The sequence below is a fragment of the Salmo salar genome, chromosome ssa11 (assembly GCF_905237065.1).
Source record: "Salmo salar chromosome ssa11, Ssal_v3.1, whole genome shotgun sequence".
Taxonomy (NCBI): Eukaryota; Metazoa; Chordata; class Actinopteri; order Salmoniformes; family Salmonidae; genus Salmo; species Salmo salar.
The window spans coordinates 34,112,024-34,125,867 of record NC_059452.1 but is presented as its reverse complement, the minus strand read 5'-3'; the positions used below and the strand labels follow the sequence as shown (position 1 = coordinate 34,125,867).

General features: G+C 43.5%; 1 protein-coding gene across 5 annotated transcripts in view; it reads left to right on the top strand.

Annotated features, from left to right (window-relative positions):
* Positions 1 to 4,461: 4,461 nt before the first annotated feature.
* LOC106562525 (aggrecan core protein) overlaps positions 4,462 to 13,844 on the top strand; it is a 34,422-nt gene continuing 25,039 nt past the window's right edge. For 3 of the 5 annotated variants that reach the window (XM_045689394.1, XM_045689393.1, XM_045689392.1), the window contains exon 1: positions 4,462 to 4,724. The gene's annotated coding sequence lies outside the window, so the exon portion shown is untranslated. The remainder of the gene's footprint in view (positions 4,725 to 13,844) is intronic. The other 2 variants (XM_045689391.1, XM_045689395.1) reach the window with 2 other exon arrangements.

Genomic DNA, 13,844 nt, shown 5'->3' with positions numbered 1-13,844 from the left:
TGCTATTATAAACTAGTTGCCAATGTAATTAGAGCAATAAAAATAATTGTTTTGGCATACCCGTGGTATACAGTCTGATATACCATGGCTGTCAGCCAATCAGCATTCAGGGATCAAACCACCCGGTTTATCATTTCAAATCAAATCAATTTTATTTGTCACATACACATGGTTAGCAGAAGTTAAATGCGAGTGTAGCGAAATGCTGGTGCTTCTAGTTCCGACCATGCAGTATTATCTAACTGTCACGATCCTCTTCGTCAGAAGATAAGTTGAAATCGCTGTTGGAAAAAGTGGACCAATATGCAGCGGATTGCGTGCTCATCATAATTTATTATAATGTGAACACCACAAACAAACACAATGACCGCCAGGAACAGTATAGCAGGCTACACACGTATAACAGTGCTAAAACAACTACCCACAAACAACAAGACCAAACACACCCTAATATATAGGACACCCAGTCAAAGGCAACTAGAAAACACCTGCCTTCAATTGAGAGTCCATACCCCAATTAACTAACATAGAAACAGAACAGATAGAAAACCCATAGAAACAAAAACATAGAAAAGAAACCCAAAACCCCGGAATACATAAACTAACTACCCTCTGCCACGTACTGACCAAACTACAATAACAAATAATCCTCTATACTGGTCCGGACGTGACACTAACAAGTAATCTAACCTAACAATTTCACAACAACTACCTTATACACACAAGTGTAAAAGAATGAATAAAATATATCAAATCAAATCAAATTTATTTATATAGCCCTTTGTACATCAGCTGATATCTCAAAGTGCTGTACAGAAACCCAGCCTAAAACCCCAAACAGCAAGCAAAGCATGTGAAAGAAGCACGGTGGCTAGGAAAAACTCCCTAGGAAAAACTCCCTAGAAAGGCCAAAAACCTAGGAAGAAACCTAGAGAGGAACCAGGCTATGAGGGGTGGCCAGTCCTCTTCTGGCTGTGCAGGGTGGATATTATAACAGAACATGGTCAAGATGTAAAAATGTTCATAAATGACCAGCATGGTCAAATAATAATAATCATGGTAGTTGTCGAGGGTGCAACAAGCACGTCCGGTGAACAGGTCAGGGTTCCATAGCCGCAGGCAGAACAGTTGAAACTGGAGCAGCAGCACGGCCAGGTGGACTGGGGACAGCAAGGAGTCATCATACCAGGTAGTCCTGAGGCATGGTCCTAGGGCTCAGGTCCTCCGAGAGAAAGAGAGAAAGAGAGAAAGAGAGAATTAGAGAGAGCATATTTAAATTCACACAGGACACCAGATAAGACAAGAGAAATACTCCAGATGTAACAGACTGACCCTAGCCCCCCGACACATAAACTACTGCAGCATAAATACTGGAGGCTGAGACAGGAGGGATCAGAAGACACTGTGGCCCCATCCGATGATACCCCCGGACAGGGCCAAACAGGCAGGATATAACCCCACCCACTTTGCCAAAGCACAGCCCCCACACCACTAGAGGGATGTCTCCAACCACCAACTTACCATCCTAAGACAAGGCCGAGTATAGCCCACAACGATCTCCGCCATGGCACAACCCAAGGGGGGGGGGCGCCAACCCAGACAGGAAGACCACGTCAGTGACTCAACCCACTCAAATGACGCATATGAATGAGCGATGGCCGAACAGCATAGGCAAGATGCAGTAGATGGTATAGAGTACAGTATATACATATGAGATGAGCAATGTAGGGTATGTAAACATTATATAATGTGGCATTGTTTAAAGTGGCTAGTGATACATTTATTACATCAATTTTTCATTATTAAAGTGGCTAGAGATGAGTCAGTATGTTGGCAGAAGCCACTCAATGTTAGTGATGGCTGTTTAACAGTCTGATGGCCTTGAGATAGAAGGTGTTTTTCAGTCTCTCGGTCCCTGCTTTGATGCACCTGTACTGACCTCGCCTTCTGGATGTTAGAGGGGTGAACAGGCAGTGGCTCGGGTGGTTGTAGTCCTTGATGATCTTTTTGGCCTTCCTGTGACATCGGGTGGTGTAGGTGTCCTGGAGGACAGGTAGTTTGCCCCCGGTGATGCGTAATGCCTACTTTCAGTATGTGTCACGTCCTGACCAGCAGATGGAGCTAGTGTTTTAGTTTTGGTCAGGACGTGGCATGTTTGTGTTGGGTATGTTTGTATTGTTGATTGGGACTTCCAATTGAAGGCAGGTGTGTTGAGTTGCCTTTGATTGGAAGTCCTATATAGGTGTGTGTGTTTTTCTTTGGGGTTGTGGGTGGTTGTTTTGCACTGCGTTTTTTTTGCCTGCAAACTGTTGCTGATGTCATGTTTATTGTTTCCTGTGGATGCTTTACTCCCTTTGTTGGGTAATTAAAAAGTGAGTATTCACATACCTGTTGCGCCTTGGTTCATTTCAGAAGACAGCCGTTACAGTATGACCGGTTACGGTTAGAGCTAGTCCCTTGGCGGTTTGCTTTTGTAAAGGATGTCTGTCTGCATGCTTAGCAAGTATGACCTCCCCTGATCGGCTCATAGCGAGAGTCAAACTCAGGACCTCTGGCTTGCGAACACACGTAACCGCCCTCATGAAGCATTCCGACTATAAAAGGTCTTCTTCAATGGCACACTGAGTTTCACACATCCCCATCTGCTACACTGTCCAGTAAAATAACTGTAGGAGTAAGGGGTCACATTAAGCATTTGAACCACAGTGAACTGTGTTGCTAACACATAATCAGAGCGGAGGACACAGAAAACTAAATCTCATGGAATTATTGTAAATGCAGGTATTGTCTTTTCCCCTATTATTCCTTTTATTTGTGCATTCAGCTCTTCCTTTTATGTTCTGGTGTGAACATTGTATTGGAGAAAATCCGTAGTAAATCTGGCATTCCTATTGGTGGCTAAGTCTGTCCCTTGGATTGGTGACACAGTGCAGATATACAGGCCCGCTGTGGGATACCAGAACCGCCCCTTACGAAGTTGTCTCCAGGCACTTCAGTTACACTGTTCAGCTTAAACACATGTGAGACAGATCGGCCAAACACCACCCCTCTCCAAACCTCAAGTCACATTCAACATTCCCCCCATTCCTGCATCCCTTGACTCCCTTCACCTTCTCTTCTGTGATGCTTTCTTACAGAAAGGGAAGCAGGAGGAAAGAGCATGTAAGTAGGTGGGGCAGGAAACGCTTTTCCCTTACACGGCCTCAGTGATATCATACATGAACATGACACACCCTGTGGGTTGTTGGGAGGGCTGGCAATGTAGAGGCTGTTTCCTTTGGAGTCAGAAACCTAATAGGACAGGGTCCTCTGTGTTAGACTTGCCGGCAACTATGAAGGTTAAGAGACTTAATGAGAGTAAAAGACAGTAACAGAATGGATGGAGGACAAAGGATGAAGCTGCCACATAATAAAATGTGTAACTTTTGCACACAAGAAATAAGAATGTAAATGCACTCCTTTCACAGGTTGCCTGGTCAATAAGTCAAGTCCATTATTGAATGCAATCTATTATCAACATAACAATTAAGACCAGACAGAATGCTTGGGTGGATAAATTTCCACTTAAACAAAATTCCAGAACGTGTCATTTTTTGTAATTGCATGTGTTGCTATTTCCTGCCCCAGTGAGCATTCAGTGGTGGACCTGAAAGGGTCTCTGACCCCTGGGAAACCCCTGGGAAACAAGAGGTGAGTATTGAGAAAAAAGGAAATGGGTGATTTAGCAACATTAGGCCAGAGTTTGACCTTTCACCTCATTTATGCTGAGAGGAATGACATAATAGATAGAAGGGGACACGAGATACATGTTTCTGCTATACATAAGAGGCAACAGAGCTATAACTGTAGCACTATGTACAGTACACCACATACATAATCCATCATTGTCTTCTGTAGCTGCCAAAATGAATTGGGTTCCCAGAAACATCATCCAACCATTCCAAGCAGTGCCCTTTTCCATGCACCCAAGTGATGACATCGTTTCTTTCCATTTTCTAAACCCAGATGGTTTACTGAGAACAAATATGAATAGGCCTACTATAGTGACAATTCCCCATCAGGAGTCAGTTGACCAAAATATCATCAGTGGGTTGGTGCCCTCTAAACTAGGCTAATTCAGGTGGTTGCCTCTGAATTGCCTCTGAAGTTGATACCTTCAAGTCTTTGAAATGTGAAATGCTATGGCCAAAACAAATGCTATGGAAATATGACTAGGTCTGTATGAATAAATCACAGAAATGTAACTTATGTCACTTATCTGGATCATTTGACTTGTGTCTGCCATATTGGTCTGAGCTCCCACCACCGCAGGCAGGCTGTGCTTTGATGTGTAAACGTAAAACGTTACCTAATTTCACTGGGCACAAGAGTTTGGTGTCATGAGGTAGCAAGTTTGAATATGTTTTCTCCATCCTCCCCTTCACTCACTACATCACCCCCCCTTCCAGGTTTGTTACAGCTAAACCTGCTCCCCGTGTGAAAGTGGTTTCTTTTCGCTCTTGACACTCGCGCGGACCGTCGTCCTCCACCGCTCGTGGGCTGTCACTGGGATTTTAAACTGGTACACGCGACCATCAACGGGACAAGTAACATTTACGACAGAAAACTCGCTGAGAATAAACGTCCCTCGAAGAAATAAGAATACCAGAATAATTTACCTTTTCTGCAGGTGCAGTTTTTATCTTTGAGCTGACGGATCGCGGAGAGAGTCTGCATTTCTACAGGTGAACAAAACGTAATTATTTGGTTCGGGGCTTATCAAATTGCAAACTTTAGCCTTGTGCGGTAGTGTATTGTCCACGAGCGCACATAATTCATAATCTTCACACTACCTAAAATGACGCGCAAGTCGTGCGTTCCGATAATGCAACCTCCTTACCTAGACTAATCTACACATTAGCTATCTGTAAAGATGCCGCTATACTCCCTCCTCTATGTTTAATATAACACACATACAGTCATTATTCATTTTGGTTGCCTATCCTGACGTGAAGTTTGTTCTATAGAAAGTATTTGACTCTGATGTGTGCCACAGAAACTATTTGACTCTAGCCACAAAATTAAGGAAATTTGAAGGTTTCTGGCAGGGGGGAGATTTTCGGGATTGTGCGGAAAGTACTATTATAACATAATAGTGTTATTTATCCTGTTACACACAAATGTGTAATGGAAATGTGATTTTTTTGCATATCCCAACACCCCCACAGGGAGTGGGGTCACAGCCAGGGATGCCATTGTACAGTACCCCTGGAGCAATTAAGGCTAAGTGCCTTGCTCAAGGGCACAGCAACAGATTTATATATTTTTCACCTTGTCAGCTCTGGTATTTCAACCAGCAACCTTTTGGTTAGTGGCCCAACATGCTAACCTCGAGATTACTAGCCACCCCTAAATGTGATAGATAAATGAATCCAGTCCACTTCGCTCACCTCAGCCCCACCTAACAGTTAGCCAAGCTAGTGACCTCGTCAAGAGGTTTGGACCTCTTAGTGTAACTTTTAAAGTGTTACGACTGACAGTCAGAGGGACCTGTAGATGAGTCCCAGTCAGGGCTATTCACCACGTTGGTGTCAGAAGTGGTGCAGCCATCGGTGCAGCCATCCAAAGCATGTCCCATCAGTTTGGACACAAGGGACTTACAAGAGTGAAGCGGTATTGACCTAGTACAACACCTATCCTTTTTACATCAGCAGTTATCACAATCACAAAGTGCTTTACAGATACCCAGCCTAAAACCCCAATGAGCAAGCAATGCAGAGGCAGAAGCACAGTGGCTAGGAAAAAACTCCCTAGAAGGCAGTAACCTAGGAAGAAACCTAGAGAGGAACCAGGCTTCGAGGGGTGTCCACTGTCCAGTCCTCTTCTGGATGACTAATGAGTGACTTTGTTCCAGGCGTTCAGACCTCTTGGCATAATGATTAAGGTGTTGGACTGACAGTATTGATAACCCTAACCAGATTTGTCAATAAATGTGTCTGTGTGACACAGTTTGAATGAAAATTGTATTATATGTGATATGAACATACTGAATTTTGTCACCACAAAAGGAGAAAAATAAAAAGAATCCTTGAACAATACAACCATACCCTAATGTCATTCAATGCTGTCATAATACCATGCTGATAGTGTCTATGCCTTGTTCCCGTTCCACACTACTGAGCTGAACCGTGCTGAGCCAAACCAGACTGTGCTATCCTGGTTAAACATCCATCATAGTTGCTGGGACCGTGCTTGGCAGAACAATGTGAAAATGAGCCAGCACAGTACGGTTCAAGTCTCCATGAAGGTGTGAAACAGGTAACAGTGCAAAAGAGCCTATAATGGGATGAGTATAAGCTAACCTTGCCTGGTACCTGCAGATTTGCCTCCATAATGCCAAAGCTTGAACACTGTCATGAGTTTTACCAATGATGGACACTGCTGTGCCAATGCTCGTCAATGTCCAAGCAGTCATCATCGACACAAACACCAAATTAATTGACAAAATGCTCTCTAATGTGGTTTCTGTTCGATGCTAATTTGCAAAAGATGTGTCCCTCTCACTTTCAAAATCCTATATTCACTATGAGAGCTCTGATCCAATCAGTGTGTTAGTCAGCAGTAGCCATCACATCCATTAGCTATGGACCCTAACTGCTGCCATCATGTCTTACACTGCTAGCTAACCTCTACCTGAATGTGAGCAGTGTTACCCTGCCACTGGTCTCTCAGTGGAATGGAAAGGGCCTCCAAGTGTTTACATTGGGCAAAATGTTGTCAGAGCTCCTATAATACCAGCTTCAGGGGGAACAGACCGGGTCTTATGGGCCCCAGCCTCACCGGGAATAGACCGTACCACACCAGCTCAATGGAAACACTGTGGGGGTTAGCTGTTAGCACGGCGCTCAAATAACCTGGCGGCTAATGAACTGTCACTTTTTTTCTCCAAGCAAGACGTTTTTAGTCCATGTTCGCCTGAAAAGCCCTGGCGCTGCCAGCTTTGAACCTTGATTCCAGGGTTGGCTATGTCTTTCGATGCACGTACCAGTTGTTAACTCTTTGCTAGTGGTAGGTTTTTAGATGTCTGATTCTGAGGTTTATGGGGTTTGACAGTATTGAGAACAGACATTCTCTTCATATTGACCCTCCGACACTGATTCAAAGAAGCCAGCAATATGTTAAACAATGATTTCATTGTTATGCAGCTCAAGTTTTTCTAGAATGATGGAGCTTATATGATGACCTTGCCTCTTTTTGCACGTACTGTATTAGATCATAGAGGCAGAATAGAGACAGTAGTTACCTAACTTAAGGGGGGGGGTGTTAGACAGGGTTTGAGACAGGGAGATAGTTGAGAAGGCTGAAAGGTTGAGGTGGACTACTGGATTGAACCCTCATCTCCAGGGGCCGTATGTGTTTTGGAGGTGTCAGTAATACCGCTAGATCAGCCTCCTGTACTACTGTCCCATAGTGTCTCTTAGAACTCCTCCGCACCACATGTATCATCATGTCACAGTAGAGTTTGCAGGGATGTGCAGAATCCATGGGCTCTGCCAGAGTGGGATCCCTCTCTACCTGACTGGACAAATCTTGGCTGTCCTCCTGAGAGGTTATCCCAGGACAGTGGGCCAGTACTGGGATTCTTCCTATCCTGCTGAGAGGTTATCCCAGGACACTGGTCCAGTACTGGGATTTTTCCTGTCCTGCTGAGAGGTTATCCCAGGACACTGGTCCAATACTGGGATTCTTCCTGTCCTGCTGAGAGGTTATCCCAGGACACTGGTCCAATACTGGGATTTTTCCTGTCCTGCTGAGAGGTTATCCCAGGACACTGGTCCAATATTGGGATTCTTCCTGTCCTGCTGAGAGGTTATCCCAGGACACTGGGCCAGTACTGGGATTCTGTCCTGCTGAGAGGTTATCCCAGGACATGGTCCAATATTGGGATTCTTCCTGTCCTGCTGAGAGGTTATCCCAGGACACTGGGCCAGTACTGGGATTCTTCTGTCCTGCTGAGAGGTTATCCCAGGACACTGGTCCAATATTGGGATTCTTCCTGTCCTGCTGAGAGGTTATCCCAGGACAGTGGGCCAGTACTGGGATTCTTCCTATCCTGCTGAGAGGTTATCCCAGGACACTGGTCCAGTACTGGGATTTTTCCTGTCCTGCTGAGAGGTTATCCCAGGACACTGGTCCAATACTGGGATTCTTCCTGTCCTGCTGAGAGGTTATCCCAGGACACTGGTCCAATACTGGGATTTTTCCTGTCCTGCTGAGAGGTTATCCCAGGACACTGGTCCAATATTGGGATTCTTCCTGTCCTGCTGAGAGGTTATCCCAGGACACTGGGCCAGTACTGGGATTCTTCTGTCCTGCTGAGAGGTTATCCCAGGACACTGGTCCAATATTGGGATTCTTCCTGTCCTGCTGAGAGGTTATCCCAGGACACTGGTCCAATATTGGGATTCTTCCTGTCCTGCTGAGAGGTTATCCCAGGACACTGGTCCAATACTGGGATTTTTCCTGTCCTGCTGAGAGGTTATCCCAGGACAGTGGTCCAGTACTGGGATTATTCCTGTCCTGCTGAGAGGTTATCCCAGGACACTGGTCCAGTACTGAGATTCTTCCTGTCCTGCTGAGAGGTTATCCCAGGACACTGGTCCAGTACTGGGATTCTTCCTGTCCTACTGAGAGGTTATCCCAGGACACTGGTCCAGTACTTGGATTATTCCTTTCCTACTGAGAGGTTATCCCAGGACACTGGTCCAGTACTGGGATTATTCCTTTCCTACTGAGAGGTTATCCCAGGACAGTGGTCCAGTACCTGGATTATTCCTTTCCTACTGAGAGGTTATCCCAGGACACTGGTCCAGTACTGGGATTATTCCTTTCCTACTGAGAGGTTATCCCAGGACAGTGGTCCAGTACCTGGATTATTCCTTTCCTACTGAGAGGTTATCCCAGGACAGTGGTCCAGTACTGGGATTATTCCTGTCCTGCTCAGGTCTAATGTATTATTACTTAATCAGGCTTGGGTGTTGAAGGGAGAGTTATTGATCTGATGTTTGTTGTTTAGGGCAGTGTGACAGCTGACTTGACGCTTTACGTTGATTTATACCTATGTAACTATACGGGAATAACTGAATAATTGTATACTGTGTCTACGCTTTCCATTCTGTGTCTATGCTGACTCCCCAACAGTCATACTGGATATTTCAGTGCACAATATTAACTATGTATATGTACAATGTTGTAACTGGAGATCAAGGATGAAATAACATGAACGTAAGCTCACACAAGATCTGAAATGGCTTCATGCTGTTATGTTATGGCTATCTTCACACTAGATCTGAAATGGCTTCATGCTGTTATGTTATCACTAACTTCACGCAAGATCTGAAATGGCTTCATGCTGTTATGTTATCACTAACTTCACGCAAGATCTGAAATGGCTTCATGCTGTTATGTTATCGCTATCTTCACACAAGATCTGAAATGGCTTCATGCTGTTATGTTATGGCTATCTTCACACAAGATCTGAAATGGCTTCATGCTGTTATGTTATGGCTATCTTCACACAAGAGCTGAAATGGCTTCATGCTGTTATGTTATGGCTATCTTCACACAAGATCTGAAATGGCTTCATGCTGTTATGTTATGGCTATCTTCACACAAAATCTGAAATGGCTTCATGCTGTTATGTTATGGCTATCTTCACACAAAATCTGAAATGGCTTCATGCTGTTATGAGTAGCTTCACACAAGATCTGAAATGGCTTCATGCTGTTATGAGTATCTTCACACAAGATCTGAAATGGCTTCATGCTGTTATGGCTATCTTCACACAAAATCTGAAATGGCTTCATGCTGTTATGAGTATCTTCACACAAGATCTGAAATGGCTTCATGCTGTTATGAGTATCTTCATACAAGATCTGAAATGGCTTCCTGCTGTTATGAGTATCTTCACACAAGATCTGAAATGGCTTCCTGCTGTTATGAGTATCTTCACACAAGATCTGAAATGGCTTCCTGCTGTTATGAGTATCTTCATACAAGATCTGAAATGGCTTCCTGCTGTTATGAGTATCTTCACACAAGATCTGAAATGGCTTCCTGCTGTTATGAGTATCTTCACACAAGGGGTAAACACAGTTAGGTACTCAGAAAAGATGAACAGTAAGGAAATTGCATTTGCTTTTTGCTCAGAAAATGACTTTATTCTGGCGTGACAATATAGCCTAGAGCTGGGCGATATGGACAGCAATCCATATGGTGATAAATTGCCTGAATTGATGTGATAACGATAAATAGAAATATACGTTTATAACATTAATGTACACCATCGTTTTTTACTACTAGTTTGATGGTTGTATCCATCAATTGTCCCATTAACAATCACACATATTAGCAAACTTATTTAATTTAAAACTTCACATTTCTCTAGTATAGGCTACTTATGGTAATGAAGGATATCAGCAAAATGCCTGCGATTAGTGATCTGTCTGGTCGGTGTCGATCATTTTCAGTTTATTGTCCCAAATCTAATATAGCCCCCTGATTGTAACACGCTATAGATAGAATCAGTACCCTGTCTTCTTATGTTAGGATAAGTGCGGGAAACATGCTGTGTTAGTGGGTGTAACCATCCGGCATGGTCTGGTAATAGCATGGTGCTCATAGTGACCCCAGTGTTACGTTAGAGTCTTAGGTTGCATCCCAAATGGCACCCTATTCCCTATATAGTACATTTATTTTGACAAGAGCCCTATGGGACCTGGTCAAAAGTAGTGCACTATAAAGGGGATAGGGTATCATTTGGGATGAAGACTTACTGTCATGGCTCATTTACTGGTCACGTCCCATCAAGAGAACAACGGTGATTATTTCATTACCATTAATCTCGGCAGCCAGAACCAAATAAACTACTGTTAAAGATGTCATGAGAGATTAGATCACCATAGCTTGCCACTAGATTTGGTTTATATTGAGTTATTTAACCTTTATATTCAGGTTTCTATTGTTGAGATAAAATCTATTTAGCAAAAGTGACCTCGTCCAAATGGTCCTAAGCCAGGTACCATATTCTGAATAAAAAATATAAATTGAAAATACTTCATTATATACTTAGATCAGTGAGGGACTGAACCTCGGTGAGACATGCATGCACACACACATATGCACGCACACACGCACACACACACACACACACACACACACACACACACACACACACACACACACACACACACACACACACACGCAAGCACGCACACACACACACACGCAAACACATGCACACACACACGCAAACACATGCACACACACATGCAACCACGCACACACACAAACCCACACACACACACAAACCCACACACACTGCTATTCTAGTCAGACTTATGTACTGACCAAATCATGAAAGACCAAACTGACTGCTCTGGGTTTACCAAACTCAGATTTTATTGGTCCATGTGTTTGCTACCGTTGCATTCATTACTTTCCAGCCATTATGATGAGCCTGTCCTCCCCACTCCCCATTTATCCCTCCTTCCAACAGCCTCCATTGATCTGCAGTCAGATGCCTGTTTCAAGTTTACTATACGTGGCTAATACATTGATCCTTCTCTGAGAAATTCACCCTGGTCGGCTATTGGAAGTTTTGAGCAAGAAGCCTCCTCCCCTCTCTCTCTTCAGAAAAGTTGTAGTCTTTACTTAAAGAGGAGGGAGAGGCTGTTACTCAGAAATAACCGAATCGAGCTCCAATGCAATAACACAAAACCTGAACATTTACTTCTGAAAAAACTGAGTAGCTCTTTGTTAATGGTGGGATAACAGGGAGGTTGTGTATGAGTGTGAGTACATGTCTATATATCTGAGGATGTTACTAAGCATTTCTGTTGACTGCTTTCGTCCCTGGCCACCCCCTCCGTCCGGTTTAGAGGTTTGTGTTTTACGCCTCCACCACACTGACAGCGTTATTGCGTTTTGGTACACCAGAAGTACATTCATTTCCAGTGGACCGCTGCGTTTGCCTTGCAGCATTGCATTGCAGAGGCAGTTGCAGTGCGTTCTGTGTGGTGCAGATGTTGGATTTATTGAATGTATGCATTAAACTGTATGCTGAATGTTGAACTTCTGTTTCACATATATCAGATGATGCTGCGTACTGTTTTGTACAATGATGCTGTCGGTGTGGTCGAGGTGTTAACAACAGAACGGACTGCTGTGTGAGATGAGGAGGGACATTTGTAATGCTTTATTTCATGAGCTTGGAGTGGCAATACACTAACACATATAACACTTACCACATATCAAACTCTTTCAACTACATGCAGAATTACAGGACGTTGATATTATCATGGTATTATTAGCCCTTACGTGTAGCAGTATCAGTACTGATGTTACAATGCCTTTGCCTATCCAATTCACCTTCTGACTTTATACTGTCACAAATACTGTTTGCTTTTTGCTTTTTTTCAGTATATTCATTTGGTTGAATTTCATACAATGATGACTTATATGCTTATTTTATTTCTATGAAAACTGGGGAGAGTTCATTTATGGGGGGGAACTGAGCTGCATGCAGGGAGGGGGGGGCGTCATCCATCCAGCCCTTGTTTAAAGTTGGCTGGAAGGAATAGGCCACTGTAACTTTGTGTACATAGCCATGCATTAACTCTAACAATATAGCCCTTTGTGCTTCCAATTCAATCCTGATTAATTCTGTAGTTTTGATAAAACCGACATAATGAAACTGTTTATCTCAGTGAAGCTAGTAGTAGAGGACGGCGTTTCAGTGTGCTTCATTCATTCTGATGTCATTAATGCCCAGATTGAACTGGTCTAAAAATGGATTTTAAAAAACAGGACTGGATTTACTGCAGGTATAATGTTGTACAGTACATGCCTTCCACACAGGCACCTCTGAGGTAATGGGTTTGTTTGGGAGGAGTTGGGAAAGTAGTTCACAAATGTGTGGGCCTCTGTAGCTCAGTTGGTAGAGCATGGCACTTACAACGCTAGGATAGTGGATTCAATACCATCCGTACGTAAAATGTATGCACGCATAACTAACTGTAAGTAGCTTTTGATAAAAGTGTCTGTTAAATGGCATAAACAGTGCATTTGGAAAGTGTTCAGACACCTTGACTTTTCCCCAAAAATTTTACGTTACAATCTTATTCTAAAATGGATTAAAAAAAAATATCCTCATCAATCTACACACAATACCCCATAATGACAAAGCAAAAAAACAGAAATACCTTATTTACATAAGTATTCAGACCCTTTGACTTGAAATTGAGCTCAGGTGCATCCTGTTTCCATTTATCATCCTTGAGATGTTTCTACAACTTGATTGGAGTCCAACTGTGGTAAATTAAATTGATTGGACATGATTTGGAAAGGCACACACCTGTCTATATAAGGTCCCACAGTTGAGAGTGTATGTCAGAGCAAAAACCAAGCCATGAGTTTGAATGAATTGTCTGTAGAGCTTCGAGACAGGATTGTGTCGAGGCACAGATCTGGGGAAGGGTACCAAAAAATATCTGCAGCATCGAATGTCCCCAACAACACAGTGGCCTCCATCATTCCTAAATGGAAGAAGTTTGGAACCACCAAGACTCTTCCTAGAGCTGGCTGCCCGGCCAAACTGAACAATCGGGGGAGAAGTGCATTGGTCAGGGATGTGACCAAGAACCCGATGGAGCTCCAGAGTTCCTCTGTGGAGATTGGAGAACCTTCCAGAAGGACAACCATCTCTGCAGCTAACCACCAATCAGGACTTTATGGTAGAGTGGCCAGATGGAAGCCACTCCTCATTAAATGGCACATGACAGTCCCCTTTGAGTTTTACAAAAGGC